The following is a 17,382-nucleotide window of genomic DNA, read 5'->3' as shown; positions in this document are numbered from 1 at the left end:
CATGGAATTATCACCCAGGCGAGGGTGGACACACAAATAATTCCACACCGGTCGCACCTTTCCACACTGTGAGCCACTGATCGATTTCCGCGAATCGATCCTCCAGAAAACCCCACCGTCTTGTGGGCGCAACAAAGCTCGTTCAGTGTCCGAACCTGTGTGTCCCTGTGTAACAGGTGACCTGGCTTGTATCTCCACATGTCGGACAAAAGCTGTCCATCAACCTGCTCCGTTCTCCTCTCTCTGCAGGAACTTTTACAAGCAGGCAAGTGACCTCGGGAAAAAAGTCAACAAGCTGGCAGAGAAACGATGACATCAATCTTTCGAGCAGTTTCTGTCTCTCTGTCTCTCATTCTCACTGCGTTGGACGCCTCCCCTCTCTCTCTTAATAGCAGCACAGTTCCTAGGGTTTGTCGGGTTAATACCCGAACAGAGAATACAGGGACAAGCAATAAAGAAGCTGTGTTGTCGGAATGGAGCAGGCGGGCCGTAGAGTCCGTTTCTGTGATCAATTTCCCTCACTGAGTAAAGGCCCACAATTAATGAACAAACTGAACAGAACGTCAAAACAGTGTAGTGCAGAAGGAGGAAGTATTGAACAGTTTAAATGAGCCAAGGATCAATTACATAAACACGGGGAGCATGAGGGGAATTCCAGACTCACCCGCTGTGGTCTGAACTCGGTTACATTCTTTCATTCCCAGCAAGGAAACAAAGTTCAGTGTTAGCCTTGCTGTCACTGAGCCAATTAAATTCGTCACGCCCATCAGCAGATAATGACCGGTCGGGCAATATCTGTGACCGTGCATTGCAAGCCTAACAGAGTTTAGCAATGAGCGAGGATCCCTTACTCGATAGGAGACTGCACCACACTAGCTGCTCATAAAGAATAAACAAACACAGCATCTCTGTTTTAACGCAGAGAACCCCGATATCTGCACAGCCTTTCAATAAATACACACCTAATGCAAGGTTTATTTTTTGTTGTGAGACTCGATTTTCTTGTTACGTTGGCAAACGCGTCAAGTTCCATGCTGAGGGATACAAACAGCTCAATTCGTTTGCACAATTTAATCCAGGACATGACAACAGATCCACATAACGCCACAAGGCAATCGCATCAGTGTGAAAGCAGAGAAACCCTTTCAACGCTAGCGGTACCCGCTTCCAATGTTCGCACCAGAAAGCAAGGAAATGGGCATTGAAATATAACTCTTTCAGCAGAAGATGCTCGGTCACCTGAACAAGCTGTGATGCAGACTGTTCTGCTAAACATGTTCAGAGGAATCGGACATCAGATCTGCGGTGACACCACATCGGGACATATATGTTCTGATGTGAGAACTGTCATCCACAGGTTAGATGGGCAAAGTTTTTAATGTGTAAATATTAGTTTTATTATTGCGTAATGCACTGCACGCTGCCGTAAAAAAGAAGAAAACAATTAATTTTACGACCTATGCTGGTGATATTAAACCTGATTTTGATTCTATAAGACCATAGGATCAGAAAGAATAGGGGCAGATTTCAGCCATTTTGTTTGTCGCGCCTGCGCCGCCATTTCATTATGGCTGATCCGATTTTCCTCTGAGCCCGCATCTCCTGCCTTACCCCTGTATCCCTTGGTGCCCTGACCAATCAAGAATCTATCAAACATATGCGTCAAATATGCATAAAGACACGGTCTCTACCGCTGCTTGTGACAAAGTTACACTGATTCACCACCTCTTCCGATACCTTTACAGCTCCCTTCTAAAAGGAAGACTCTTTATTTTTAGCTATGTCATCTTGGGTTTGACTTTCCCACCACAGGAATTATCCTCTCCACATCGACTCTATCTGTGTACTCTGGTCCTAGACTCCCACACTATAGGAAACATCCTCTCCACACCCACTCTGTCTGTGTCCTCTGGTCCTAGACTCCCCCACTATCGGGAACATCCTCTCCACACCCAGTCTATCTGTATCCTCTGTATCCTAGACTCCCCCACTATGGGAAACATCCTCTCAACATCCACTCTATAATTGTCCGCTTATCTTTGACTCTCCCACCAAGGGAAACTTCCTCTCAACATCCACTCTATCTGTGCCTCGACTGGTTTCAATGATGTCACCCTTCCTCTCAGCTCTTCTGGATTCTGGTGAATACAGGCTCAGAGACATCAAAGGCTCCTAATATGACAAGTCTTTCAATCTCGGAATCATTTTCGTGAACGCACTTTGAACCCTATCCAAATTCAATACATCCATTCTTGTGTAAGGGGCCAGAAACTGCTCACAATACTCCAAGTGAGGCCTCACCAGTGTTTTATAAACTTTCAATATTATATGGTTACTTTTATATTCTTGTCCTCTTGAAATGAATGCTAACATCGCATTTACCTTCCTCGCAACAGACTCAACCTCTAAATTAACCTTCAGACAATCCTACACAAAGGACTGACAAGTCCCTTTGCACGTCATTCTTTTTTGTTGTTTTTTTTTCTCCATTTAAAATATAATCAGTGTTTGAGACATGGGCTAATACTGTTATACTGACGGTAAACGTTCAGTCGATGAGGTGCTCACGGTAATCGTAACGTCAGAGCTAACTGTCCTGCTTTTCATTAACCACGAATAAGAAGCATGTCCCCCTCTTGCCGTGCACTCCAAACTAACTGTGTCATTGTGTTCTACCGAGTCAGCGTCATTCGATGTGGTGTTGGGCCTGGATACGGCTTCTGTAAAAATACCACAGATCATGTATCACGTGTAACGTACTGTGCTGAAATGATGGCTCCAAGGAGATATATTCTGCTTAAAGCAAAATACTACAGATGCACAGATCAGTGATAAAACCACAGAATGCTGTCAGTATTCTGGTCGGCTCACTACAGGAAGGATGTGGAAGCCATAGAAAGGGTGCAGAGGAGATTTACAAGGTTGTTGCCTGGATTAGGGAGCGTGCCTAATGAAAACAGGTTCAGTGAACTCGGCCTTTTCTCCTTGGAGGGACGGAGCATGAGAGGTGACCTGATAGAGCTGTGCAAGATAATGAGAAGCATTGATTGTGTGGATAGCCAGAGGCATTTTCCCAGGGTTGAAATGGTTGCTATAGTAGGACACAGTTTTAAGGCGCCGGGGAGTAGGTACAGAGGAGATATCAGGGGTAAGTCTTTTAGGCAGAGAGTGGTGAGTGCGTGGAATGGGCTGCCGGTAACGGTGGTGCAGGCGGATACGATAGGGGCTTTAAAGAGACATTTGGATAGGTAAGTGGAGCTTAGCAAAATGGAGGTTATATGTAAGCCTAGTAATTTCTAAGGCAGGGAGATGTTCGGCACAGCCTTGTGGGTCGAAGGGCCTGTATTGTGCTGTAGGTTTTCTATGTTCTATGTTTCTATACTGCCATAGACATGTGGGCGGCACTGGGGAGGGGAACATCGTTAAACTTTCCGCTAGATGATTTAGAATTAATCATTTCCAGCTGACTGAAGAAACAGTCCGTTTTCAGAAATAGAGTAAAATACAGCAAAAATGATTACTTGATGGTCTTGAAGACGGAACTGATATCCGGCACGGACAAGTGCGAGCAGCCTGCAAACGGAAACGGGGATACACAGCCACGCACAACAGTGAGAACTGAACAGTCCGAGAGCAGGTCTGGCAGAGTTCACTGGAGTCCAGGTTCTGCGACCACCGTAAAGGTTGTATTGTATTCTTTCACCACAGGGATAAAATGAAAGTTATAGTCCGAGATCGCATGACTCTGTCTCACTTACCAACGACACGCAGAGTGACGGTCGCTGAGATTTGGGAGCCACTAGTTGGAACCATATTCACACGGTATTCCCCGCTGTCCCACACGTTCATTGACTTTAGCAGCAGCGTCCCGTTGGGTAAAAATAACTCTGCCCGCGATCTGTACGGATTACTTACAGACCCGGTCTGACCGATCCACTGGGCGACTGTTTTCCCATTAAAAATCCAGCTTCCACTGGTGACGTTGGACGACGGCCGGACTGAAAAAAGCGCAGCAGCCCCAGCGGTGACATTTCTCTGGCTGTGCTCAACGATAATAGTAAACTGCTGGGACTCACCTGAGAAAGAGAAAATCATATGAGGGAAAAGCGACAGACTCGGATAGACTTGGGAACTGTACTGAACTCAATCTGTACAGATACCAGGGATCTGTTCTTAGCTCAGTAAGGTCGACAATCATGATCTCATCTTCATTCAACTAACTACCCGTCGCTCTGTTAATTATCTGACCGCTGACTGTTCGAGAGAGTGATCCTCACCCGCCGTTATGTGGAGACAAAGAACGAGAGCTGCGAAGGCCGGTCCCGACATCCCGAGAGAGCAGCGCCGATCTCTGTTACACTCAGAGACTGAGCCGCACTTCCTGGTTTGCGGGTCAGATATCTGGATTCTGACGTCACAAGCGGCAGCACTGATTGGATCAGAGAGTCTGTACTTTGCTCAACGTTACATCAAATCTTGTGTGCTGTTCTAGAAATATCTGCTGCTGTGTTGAATCCGATAATAATCTCAAAGAGAGTTTCTCTCACCCACCGACATGAAGAGAAAGAGAGAGAGAGTAAAGTGAACGTCATCCACGCGATCCCGAGAGAGCGGCGCCTGTCTCTGTTACATTTGGAGAGCGAGCCTCATTTTGTGTTCTCAATGAGAGATCCCTCGGGCCAGTTATCTGAACATGCGGAGCTGACTGGAGCGCAGAGCGCGAAGACAGAGAATGAAGTGTCGGCGGTGGTGAGGGTTAGCAGGTTTAAGCTCCCTCTGTGAGAATCTCTGATTGGCCTCACATAGTTATACATTCTCAAAGAAAGGCACGTCAGCGGCTGTATTCCATTAGGTGATAGAAACACAGAAAGCCTACAGCACAATAACAGCCCTTCGGCCCACAAAGCTTGAAGAGATTTTCTAATGGTAGGTCATCCAGGACATGTTCTCTTGTCGTTACCGCCACCTGGAAGTAGATAAATGACCCTGATGACCCACGCTCATAGATTTACCGATATCTTCTGCAATCAGATTTCTGAACGGTCCATGGACCCATGAAAGCGACCAAATAATTCATTTTTCATTTGTTAGTTCTTTTACTTTTCCATTAATTGATTTATTTATTCTTTCATTCGCTTGTTTACTTACCTAAATACTTTGTACATTTTATGCATATAATACTTATTGATGAACTAAGGACTCGTTGCGCCACCTGGCGGTTATGACAGCAATGACGGGACTTCTCTGAATTGGCCAGCCAGATGTCGAAGGACTCTCCATTGTTGGAACGGCCATTGCTGGAGTGGTGAATTGTTGGAGTGGTCCGGCTTTTGTGAAACAGGCTTAGGCGAGAACACGCTTGAACAAACTCAGCCATATGCTCGAAGTCAGGAATGAAATTTCAAGTAAGTTGATTTTTTTTAGTTACATAGCTAGTACGCTGAAAATAGATGCGGAGTCAGTGTCATGCTCCTTGTGTGAGATTCAACGACATTGAGATACCACTTCTATTCCTCATAAACACATCTGCACAAAGTGCATCCGGTAGCTCCTGAGGGAGCATGTTAAGTAACGGGAGCTGCTGTTCCTTGAGTTTTGTCTCACACGGGACAATGAGGAGGTGACAGGTAGAAGCTACAGAGAGAGAATCACCCCGAGATGAAGGGGGCAGTATCATGTGTGACCTGCAGGAGAGGCAAAAGAGATAAACAGATGGATCTCTGCCCCCTTGTGGCCGGACCCCTCAATCATAGGTGTACCCCTTCAGATGCATCTGGTGGGTTGCCGGTTGTGGAGATTACCGGGAGGAAGGTACTGAGACTGGCTCTGTGACCCAGAAGGGGATGGTGAAAGGGGAGTGGAAGAGCGATTGGGGTTCCTCAATTAGATGATCGGAACACATATTGAGTGGACATGGAAGAGACACCCAGTTGCGCTCCGAATCCATGGTTTATCATGAAGGAGTCGCCACTGCTCTGTTCTTATCTGATGCAGCCTATCGGTCTGCCTGGTGGGCTGAGAACCCTTTGGGCTGGAGCACGACATTCAGAGTGTGTCAGTGAGCCGTCTCGGTGAAAGAGAGGACTCAGAAATCCTTTATGTCCCCTCGAAACAGCAATCTTGTCCTTAGGCCCAGTGCTCTGCTCTCTAATGAATGTACATTGGCCAGCAAGATGCGATGGAACAGTAGTCGTGTTCCCTTAGCTTCACTCTGGCCTGATGCCCACCGCACCCCGTCCTCCCCTGGTCGATCTCGCTTCTCTGGCGGAATTTCGCTCACTTCCAGGTGCAGTACTTGCATTGCTGGGAGTCATCTTCGACAAGTCCTTACTGTTCATGTGGAGGTCGTATGATCGCCGGTGCCTGTAGAGAATTCGAGTGTTTTTGTGCTTAATTGACAGAAGACTGCGGCGATAAAAGCTCAGAAAATGCACATTTTGTAGATTTGTGGCCTTCCGGAAATTGTCGCTGTATATCGCCAGTGTCATTTTAATTATTATACACGGTCTGTGCAATGTTTTCAATTCGGACCGGGCGAGGTTAAGGAGACAGAAAAGATCCTGGAGACAGAAGGAGACGAGGTGTGAGATCAGACTGCAAGGTTTGAGCGGCTCAGGGACCGTGTGACCATTGCTCCCATTCTGACCTCGTCTCCGCATTCCGACACTGCCCCCTTGTGGTGACACTGTGCCGCCTGCTTTCTGTGCTGTTGCTCTTTCAACTTTGCCAATGGAAGAACGGCCGTCACTGTATTGTCACCGGCGTCAGTTATCACAGTGTGCAGTTGTGCCTCTTCTTCCCAGACGATATCTTACTGCAGGCCGTCATTACTCTTCACTCGACATATCTGCAGCGGTTTGCCGAGGTACTTGATGAGATGCCGAAACTCGGCAGGCTCCTGCGGGTTTAAAAGTGTTGGCGTGCTTTCCTCGCAATGATATTTATACGGGGGCTCCAGGACTGGTTCTCGGAGAGAGTCGTACCCAGAAATTTAAAGTTACTGACCCTCTCCACCTCTGATCCTCTGCTGATTACTGGCGCATGGACCTCTGGTTTCTCAAAGGCCGAACATTTATGTGATGAATACGTCACATAGAAACATAGAAAATAGGTACAGGAGTAGGCCATTCGGCCCTCCGAACATGCACCGCCATTCAGTTTGATCATTGCTGATCATCCAACTCAGAACCCTGTACCTGCTTTCTCTCCATACCCCCTGATCCCTTTAGCCACAAGGGCCATATCTAACTTCCTCTTAAGTTTAGCCAATGAACCGGACTCAACTGCTTCCTGTGGAAAAGAATTCTACAGATTCCTCCCCCTCTGTGTGAAGAAGTTCTTCCTCATCCAGGTCCTAAAAGGCTTCCCCTTTATCCTTAAACTGTGACCCCTCGTTCTGGACTTCCCCAACATCGGAAACAATCTTCCTGCATCTAGCCTGTCCAATCCCTTTAGAATTTTATACGTTTCAATAAGATCCCCCCTCAATCTTCCAAATTCCAGTGAGTATAAGCCCAGTCGATCCAGTCTTCCTTCATATGAAAGTCCTGCCATCCCATGAATCAATCTGTTGAACCTTCTCTGTACTCCCTCTATGGCAAGAATGTCTTTCCTCAGATTAGGGGTCCAAACCTGCACACAATATTCCAGGTGCGGTCTCACCAAGGCCTTGTACAACTGCAGTAGAACCTCCCTGCTCCTGTACTCAAATCCTTTTGCTATGAATGCCAACATACCATTTGCCTTTAACACCGCCTGCTGTACCTACATGCCTACCTTCAATGACTGGTGTACAAATACACCCAGGTCTCGTTGCACCTCGCCTTTTCCTAATCGGCCACGGTTCAGATAATAATCTGTTTTCCTGTTTTTGCAACCAAAGTTGCAAACCTTTGCAAACCAAACCTGACATTTATCCACATTAAATTGCATCTGCCATGAATTTGCCCACTCACCTAACCTATCCAAGTCACCCTGCATCCTCTTAGCATCTTCCTCACAGCTAACACCGCCGCCCAGCTTAGTGTCATCCGCAAACTTGGAGATGTTGCATTCAATTCCCTCGTCTAAATCATTAATATATATTGTAAACAACTGGGGTCCCAGCACTGAGCCTTGCGGTACCCCACTCGTCACTGCCTGCCATTCTGAAAAGGTCCCGTTTACTCCCACTCTTTGCTTCCTGTCTGCCAACGAATTCTCTATGCACATCAATACTATAACCCCAATACCGTGTGCTTTAAGTTTGCACACTAATCCCCTGTGTGTAGGCGTGTATAGGTGTACCTATATCGTTGGTAGTCACTTTGCTCGTGACTCTCCCTCGGGTGAAAACAATTTAATATCACACATAGAGCAGGACAGTGCAGGAGCAGAGCCGTCGGTCATCGAAAAAAAGTTGAAGTCACTTGTGACGAACAAGAGAATTCTTCAAAGACGAACATGGACAAATGATAACAAACCCGTTCAGGATAATGAAAGGAGGTCTCAGTATTCAGAAAATTCTAATCTGAACATAACCCGTGTTCACAGAAATGACATAAATGTACTATTATAAACAATGATTTCAGTAGTGACAGCGCTGAGATCTACCTGCATGTTAACTGTAAGTTTGCAGATGGCTCATTACATCAAATTGCCTTCAATATTACTGATTACAGAAACAACATACCATCTCGATTTCCTTTGAAGATGGACCAGACAACTTCATGATTCAGCTTCAGGGTCCACCTGTTACAGATATCGTTACAAGCCTGAAATTATCTTGTTCTGCCCAGTCAGTTCCCACTGCTGACAATAGATGGCGCAATGGTATAAACTATGTGCAGACAGGCCAGGCCAACCCCACCGAGTCGGTAAACAACGTTGACCGTAGAAATTGTACTTGGCAGATTGAGATCAAAGTAACCATGAAACACAGCGGCTTTTCTGTAAAGATTACAGTACAGGGCAAGTGAAAGTTTCCGTCAATATTCAACTTCCAACCACCGCTTCAACTTCTGAGCAATTTTATTTTGCAGCTCTATTCTATCTACTTTATTCGTCATATTAAAGAAAAAACTGTTTATCAGGGATAGGGAAGGTGGAGCAGAGTAACAGATATACTAGAGGTCCTTCAGGGCTTCTTAATTGTAAGTCAAGTTCCGGGATTTATTTATGTCAAATATCCACAGATGTTCATTTAAGTCTACAGCGAATAACGTTCCATGCTTGCCAAAACATTTTAACTCTTCATTTAAAATAATGGAGAACCGTGCCGGTTTATCTGCCTCTGTCACAGAGGGACATTCTGTGTCCATGTTTGTAAGCAGGATTTCCCATCGCTTCTCTTCACACCGGCAGCTTCATTTGGAATCACCACTGACTGTGAAATGGAGCTCTTGAAGTTTTGAGAAGCAGATCTCTTTCTCAGAGTTCAGACCTTCGTGCAGCGCCGACGTGACTTCACGACGTTAAGGAATCGATCACTTTGTGAATGAAATTCAGCCACTGCACATACTGAACGAACCAATCTTATGCAAACTAAATTAAGTCGGCAGTGAAAAAAAAAGGCGGACAAAATGAAACGTATCCTCTCCATGATTCCGTAGAATTATATCCGGGAACTTCTTTTTATAAACTCCAATTCGGTTGCCATTCAGGCTAATATTTTGGACAGGATACAAATTGGGTCTACCGAACCCAGCTGGTGTGATTGGACTGCAGTAGAAAGGAGTCATTCCATTCCTCTTTCAGTTCTATTTGCAGAGCCCGTGTCTCGTGTCAATGTAAACATCAACTCGTGCACTCTCAGAAAAACAACGATACAGTTGTATTCCCCTGTGACGCTAAGGGCGCAATTCAGATACAACATCATTACAAGACATCTAACATCAATGTCTCTGTTTCCTGAGAAAAAAAACCTAGTCTGAACATATCCCGTCTGAACAGAAATGACACAGGAAATTATAGACGTGCTGTCAATATTCATTGCAACAGCGACAGTGCAGAGATCTTCCTGCAAGTTAATTGTATGTATGCAGGTAGCTCATTACATTAGTTTACACTCAATATTACCGATCACAGAAACAGCAGACAATCTCTGTTTCTGCTGTAGATGGGCCAGACAGCATCGGGATTCAGCTGCAGGGTTTTGTTTTCAAAATACTGTCACAAGTCTGAAATTAACTTGTTCTGTCCAGTCAGTTCCCAATACTGACTATAGATGGCGCAAGGGAGCAAATGACCAGCACACAGAACAGGGCAACACCATCGAGTCATTAATCAACGTTGCTAAATAAGTGGAAATTATACTTGGAAACACAGCAGCCTTTCTGTAATGATCACTTAAACGTAAACATCCAAGTAATTTTATTTTGCAATTTTGTAATTTTCACGCTGTGCTCTTCTGTAGACTTCTGTCACGAGAAGTATAAAAAAAGAGATATTGTGAATATGCAGCAGAGTTGTATAAATCATGGAAGGTCTGGAGTAATTTATTTACAAATCAATTTGCCGGAAATTTAATATCTTCATTTAACCCTACGGCGAAGAGTATTTCATGTTTCCCAGAGCACAGAGAACTAAAGAGGAGGTAGAACTATTCGGTTCAAATTACGGAGGGCCATGTCGGCTTATCCGCTTCGGTACCCGAGGGACATACTGTGCCCAGGCCTGTCAGCAGGATCGCTCAAAGCCGTTCTTCACAGTAGCTGATTTAGGTGACGTCACGACGTATTGTCGAGTGAAACTCCTGACGTTTTGAGAAGTAGATGCGTTTCTCAGAATACAGATCGCCGAGCAGTGCAAGCCCGATTTCACGAAGTTAAGGAAACAACCCCTTTGTGAATAAAATACAGCCGCTGTTCACACTGAACGAACTAATCTTGGAGCCAGTTACCCGGGGTATAAGTCACATAACATTAAGGGGCAGAAACAGAATCTGATGGAGCCAGTGAGCAGGTCGGGAAGCATCTGTGAAAGGAAAAACAGAAGTCGATATTGCAATGCAGGACTGGGAGGTGGGGAAACAATAAATTTATTAAATTAACCTTCACCGGAGAGAGAAGGAAATGGGGTCGATGGGACTCGTGCAGCAGTTCTGGCAGAGCATCTTCGACTTGAAATCTTAACCGTTCCTTATCCACGGAGGCTGCTTGACAGCCTGAGTGTATTCCGGTATTTTCTTTTTCTTTTTGATACTTCCAACATCTCCAGAGCTTGCGTTGTTGTCTCCACTTGTGCATCCGACATCAGATGTTCTGGACAATGTAGGTACAAAACAAGTCTCTGATCTGACAAAACAGGATGAAGCACGTCAAAGGTTGACTGTCGTGATTTTTTTTCCATTGTTTTTGGTACAATTAAGTGTTCGTTGAATTGAACTCGGGAAGTGTTGGTTACACAATGCCAGTTTGCTCAGAACCAACTTCATTTACAACAAAGGATGGAGCCGATTGCAGCTGCAGAAATCAGGCCCACAACAACCTTATTAACCCTTTATAAACGCCCAGACAGAGAGGGCGGAGAGCGAGATTGAACACGGGACTCTGCGGCTGAGCCACTGCAGAACACGTTGGTCTCTGATTTCCTGTCAGTGCATTGTGTCGGAGCGTCATTTCTCCGGGAATAGGGACAAATTACTGTAAGGACAGGTTGGTTCAGGCAGCTGCTGTAGAGAGAGACGCAGTCTGCGGTTCGGGTCCGAGATCCCGAATGAAGGTACCAGGACTCAAACCATCAGCTGGTTCTCCCACCCAGGCGGTAGGCAGTGTCCCACGTGTAGTTTAACACACCCAAACTGGACTTTCCCTTTCCCGAGCCGCCTTCCGGAACATCTGCAATGTCTCTGACGCTCTCTGACGTGTGTGTGTGTGTGTGTGTGTGTGTGTGTGTGTGTGTGTGTGTGTGTGTGTGTGTGTGTGTGTGTGTGTCTGTGTGTGTGTGTGTGTGTGTGTGTGTGTGTGTGTGTGTGTGTGTGTGTGTGTGTGTGTGTGAAGAACTTTCAGCCAATCATTGGTGAAATACCAAGACTTCTTAACCTCCCAGTGAGGTAGGTCAATCTCTTTGTTCTCATTCTATCAATATGCCCGTCACGGGATGGATCCTCTGAGATGCTGACACCCAAAACCATGAAACTGGTCACCATTCCATTTCTGATCCATCGTTGAGGACTGGTGTGTGTTCCCACGAAATCCTCTCCCTGAGGCACAAATTTATTTGCTTGAATTTATTGACATTGAGTGCACGGTTGCAACACGACACGATCAACCCAACTATCTCACAACATTTTGGCTCTTCGTCAGCTTCAGAGAATCTGCGGACTGTTGTTTCAGGTGATGAATATATAGATGGTGATTGAGCTGTCTGGCTACAAAGTCTTGATCGTAGGGAGTTTGGAGCAGTCGGCTAAGCAAGCATCCTTTTGCTGTACTTGCACTGATGATCAGTGAAGCGGGATGGTATTTCCAATGCTGGCTGACTGTGGCCTGCTGCTGAGGGAATCAAGGACCGAGGTGCCGAGCGCCGCCTAGAGGCTGGAATTGGAATCATGTTGCTGAGTACTGAGTTAATGATGGTGTTCAATTCTGATCTGGTAGCAAACAATAGCTGTTGTGTGCTGGGGCAGCAGGCTGAGGGTAGCAGACACCAACAGAAGCAATGAATAGCAGCCTGACGTAGGTTGTTGAGCTGTTCCAGGTGGACCAGGTGGAGAGCCAGTTACAAATGCAATACTGTTGAACTATTGTGGTGGTCGGTAACTTGCAGCGGGATTCAGATCTTTGCAGAGCCACGAGTTGACTCAGGCGATGACCAGCCTCTTAAAGCCCTTTATCTCAGAGTATGTGAGTGCCAATGGGCCACAAAACTCTGTGCAAAGAAACTTCCCCATGAACCTCCTTCAAACCTCACATTTCATGCTGATTGTCTATCTAAACTGTGCATCCTATAATATTATGAACCTCAGTCGCAGTGATTCCTGAGTTTCTGTTTTACTCAATAGGCCTCTGTCCAACACCCCGGAGAGGATAACACAGGATTAACCGAACTCTCTTCAACGCACATGATCCTCTGATCGAGGCAGCATCCTGGTGAACTTCCTCGGCGCCATCTCCAATGCTCCAGAACGCTCCGGTTCCAAACAATTTTCAAACTCCACCCACAACTCTCGTCATCACTCTGCGTCTGTCAGTCTGAACTCCGTTTAGCAACTGGCAACTGCAGTTCTAATTGAACCCGAAATTCGGTCAAAACGAACCAGTTCCTCTTCCGGCGATCACTCCCCCCACCCCCGAGATAAAGGTAAAGAAAATGCAGACAGTTGTACACATATATGTAAACAATAGCTACTGTAGAATAGTCCTGGTGAGTCACTGTGTTGCATTCTATTGTCTGTGCACACATCGGCCATTAAATGCCAGTTGGGGAAGAAGGGAACTTGCACGTTGCAATTGCATTCGTTTGCTCTGTAGCAGGGTCTAACACTACACAGTCTGATAATAACAGATAAGAGAGAAATAGGAAACTGTGGTAATTACTTCCTCATAGTTCTTCAGCAGTTCAATTGAACCACACATACTGTCAAAACAACCAAGTTCATCCCCCATCGATCACTCTCCCACCCCCCAGATCATGGTGAACAAAATACAGACAGTTTTACACATCGATGTAAATAATAGCTTGTTTTTCCATCATGTCTGGAGCTTGTACTGAGTATAATACTCACACAGCATCCAGGACCCTCTCAACCCACTCTCAAGCATTGAAGCAGTTCCATGGGAATGTATTAAATATTAAAACATAGGCTACACACACACACACACACACAAACACACACACACACACACACACACACACACACACACACACACACACACACACACACACACACACACACACACACACACACACACACACACACACACACACACACACACACACCGATTGGACCCATTTTCTTGCTACCCTATATTCCTCAATAGAACCTTCCGATCCTTGCTTCCTAAACCTCATGTATGCTACCTTCTTCCACCTGACCAGATTTTCCGCCTCACTGTCACCCATGGGTCCTTCATTCAACCATTCTTTATCTTCCTCACAGAGACTAATTTATTCCTTATATCCTGCAAGAGATCCCTAAACATGGGTTGAGAGTGTGTTGAGAATAGATTGGGTGAGGTGTCAATAGGCTGTGTACTACGGCTGACAGTCCTAACGGAGAAACAAGTTGTTACTTACATGGATCTGTAAAACTGCCTGTATGTTTTTCACCATGAACTGGCCTGTGGGGGTGGGGAAGTAATGGAAGGAGGAGGAACTGGTTTGTTTTGAGAGTATTCCTGTTTCAATGGAACTGCTGAAGAACGGTGACGAAGTAATTACCACAGTTTCCTATTTTCTCTTATCTATTATCAGCAGACTATGCAGTGTCAGACACTGCTAAAGAGCAAACAAATGCTTGTGCAAGTTCCCTTCCTCCACGTAATGGCCGATGTGTGCACAGTGTACAGAATGCAGGTGTGTGTGTGTGTGTGTGTGTGTGTGTGTGTGTGTGTGTGTGTGTGTGTGTGTGTGTGTGTGTGTGTGTGTGTGTGTGTGTGTGTGTGTGTGTGTGTGTGTGTGTGTGTGTGTGTGTGCGCGCGTGTGTGGTGGGGGAATATACATCCGTACATCGGAAACAAGTCGAGTTGCAGGAAACCTGCTGGGTGATGGGTGTGTGGCCTATGTTTTAACATTTAGTACAGCCCTGTGGAACTGATTCAATACTTGAGAGTGTGTTGAGAATGACTTTGGTGAGGTGTCAATTCTCTATGTACTACAGCCGACAGTCCTGATGGAGTAACAAACTATTACTTACATGGATCTGTAAACCTGTCTGTATGTTCTTCACCATGAACTGGCCTGTGGGGGCGGGGGGGGGAGTGGTGGAGTGATCGATGGAGGGAGAACTGGGTTGTTTTGACAGTATGTGTGGTTCAATTGAACTGCTGAAGAACTATGAGGAAGTATTTACCACAGTTTCCTATTTCTCTCTTATCTGTTATTATCAGACTGTGTAGTGTTAGACCCTGCTGCAGAGCAAATGAATGCAATTGCAACGTGCAAGTTCCCTTCCTCCACCACCGGCACATGATGGCCGATGTGTGCACAGTCTATAGAATGCAACACAGTTACTCACCAGGGCTATTCTACGAGAAACTCCGGACCACCATTCCCACCACTACCAACTACCCCACCCCCCACCCTAACAACCGTCCTCACCCTGAGGGCGAAGGTCAGCAAGAAAAAAGAGGAACAAGGCGATTAAACACTACTTTTGTCCCCAACATAGCCCGCCACTCGAAAAAACTGTTTTAGTTGCCTGCATCACGGTGTGGGTCCGATTCCCAGAATCCCCTGTCTGAGAGAACTTTGGTACAGCATTCCCAGACAGCGTATGACAGTTTAAGGAGAGAACCTAACACAAACCGCTCAGTGAGGGGTTTGTTAAGGGAGGGGTGATAAATTTCTGCCTTGCCAACAACACCCAGACCCATCCCTTAAAATACAAACAATCCGCACCACTCTTTGATGCAAACATTCCTCTGGGAATTGTTTTCCTGGTGACCATTTCTCGCTGAGATATGTCTCAGAGCAGAGAATAAGCTCGCTGTGTAATCTATCAACACACAATGATATTGGAAAAATCAGCCCACCTCCCTTACCCCCAGAGCCCGAGAAACTCACACCGTGCTGCTAACCATCTCTGCCCCTCACTCAGCCATCTAAATGATAACAACTGGATCTAGGTGCCTGGATCAAATTTAAAATCAGCACCAAGTCCATCAGCACCGACATATGGCCTTCAATCTGTTGTTTTGTGGCGGAGATACAGATGATTGTTTGACGATGAATTTAAAAAAATTACAAAAATAGTGCTCCTCATTTTCACCTGTAGGGAGATGGGTCTGTTGAATCCTTTGAATACTTGGCCTCCACAGCTGCCTGTGACAAAAGATTGCCCGGTTTCATCAATCTCTGTTTAAAGAAATTCCTCCTCAACTTCCTTTTAAAAGTTCGCCCCTCAACCCTGAGGACGTGTCCTCTGGTGTCAGAGTCTCCCACCACAGGAAACATCCTCTCAACACCCACTCTATCAATTCCTTTCACCGTTCGATCGGTTTCATTGAGGCCACCCCTCAGGCCCAGAGCCATTGAAAGCTCTTCATGTGACATGCCATTCAATTCTGGAATAATTTCAGTGAACCTCCTTGAGCCCTTCTTCAGTTTCAGCACATTGTTGGTCAGTTCAGGGGTTTAAACCTGCTTACAATGCTGCAAGTGAGGCCTCACCCGTGCGTTATAAAGTTACCGAATCACATCCTTGCTTTTACATTCCAGTTCTCATGAAATGAATGCTAACATCTTCCTCATCAAACACTAAGCCTGCATGTGAACCTTTAATGAATCTTCCCGAGGACTCCCAGGTCCCTTTGCAACCCTGTTTTTATTGTATTTTCTGTCCATCTGAATCTAGTGAACACTTTCATTTCATCTCCCAAATAGCATGTGGATATAATTCCCAAAACTGCATCACATCTGCCATTTTTGTCCTTTCTCCCAATCTAAGTCCTTCCTTAGCCACTCTGCTTCATTTCCCTCCACCTGTCTTCAAATTGTCTGCAGCTCTACAACAAAGCCATCAATACCATCACCCCGATCATTGACAATACGGTGAAAATGATAGCTCCGGAGAGAGACCCCTGTGGAACACCGCTTGTCACCGGCAGCCACATGATGGTCTAATCTCACATGACGGTCTGCGTGGGCTACGTGCTGTTCCTATTCACGACTATTTTGTTTTTCTTCCAGCCACGTTGAGCTGTGCGAAACAAAGAGGGTCGAGCGAACAAGTTTGAACCCAAGTTCAACAACGAAAATTATTTCACTGGGTTACAGTGAAACATCGACACGAGGGAGACTGATGGAAGAATCACATTCAGTGATCAAACTATGGGATCAATCAGCATTCAGCAAATAAGAAGCGACGTCACATTTCGGCGTATAGGAACATTGGAAACGGGGGCTGAATCAGTGTCTCGGATGGATAAACATTCACTGTGCCAATTCCCGCAGCAATCAGGAGACAACTCAAGGTTTCAGCACCGTTCTCTATTTTATTGCATTTATTATTCAGCCATGAAGCGCGGAGTCGTCACTTTTGGTCTTTCAGCGACCGATGACAAACCCGATTAACAGAAGAGATTTACAAGGATGTTGCCTGGATTGGGGAAAATGCCTTATGGGAATAGGTTCAGTCAAATTTGCTTTTTATCCTTGGAGCGACGGAGGACAGAGGTGTGTAAGATAATGAGAGGCATTGATCGTGCAAAAGCCAGAGTCTTTTCCCCAGGGCTGAAATGG

This window comes from Hemitrygon akajei, unplaced genomic scaffold, assembly GCF_048418815.1.
Source record: "Hemitrygon akajei unplaced genomic scaffold, sHemAka1.3 Scf000052, whole genome shotgun sequence".
NCBI classification, from domain to species: domain Eukaryota; kingdom Metazoa; phylum Chordata; class Chondrichthyes; order Myliobatiformes; family Dasyatidae; genus Hemitrygon; species Hemitrygon akajei.
Note: the sequence above shows the minus strand (reverse complement) of the source record.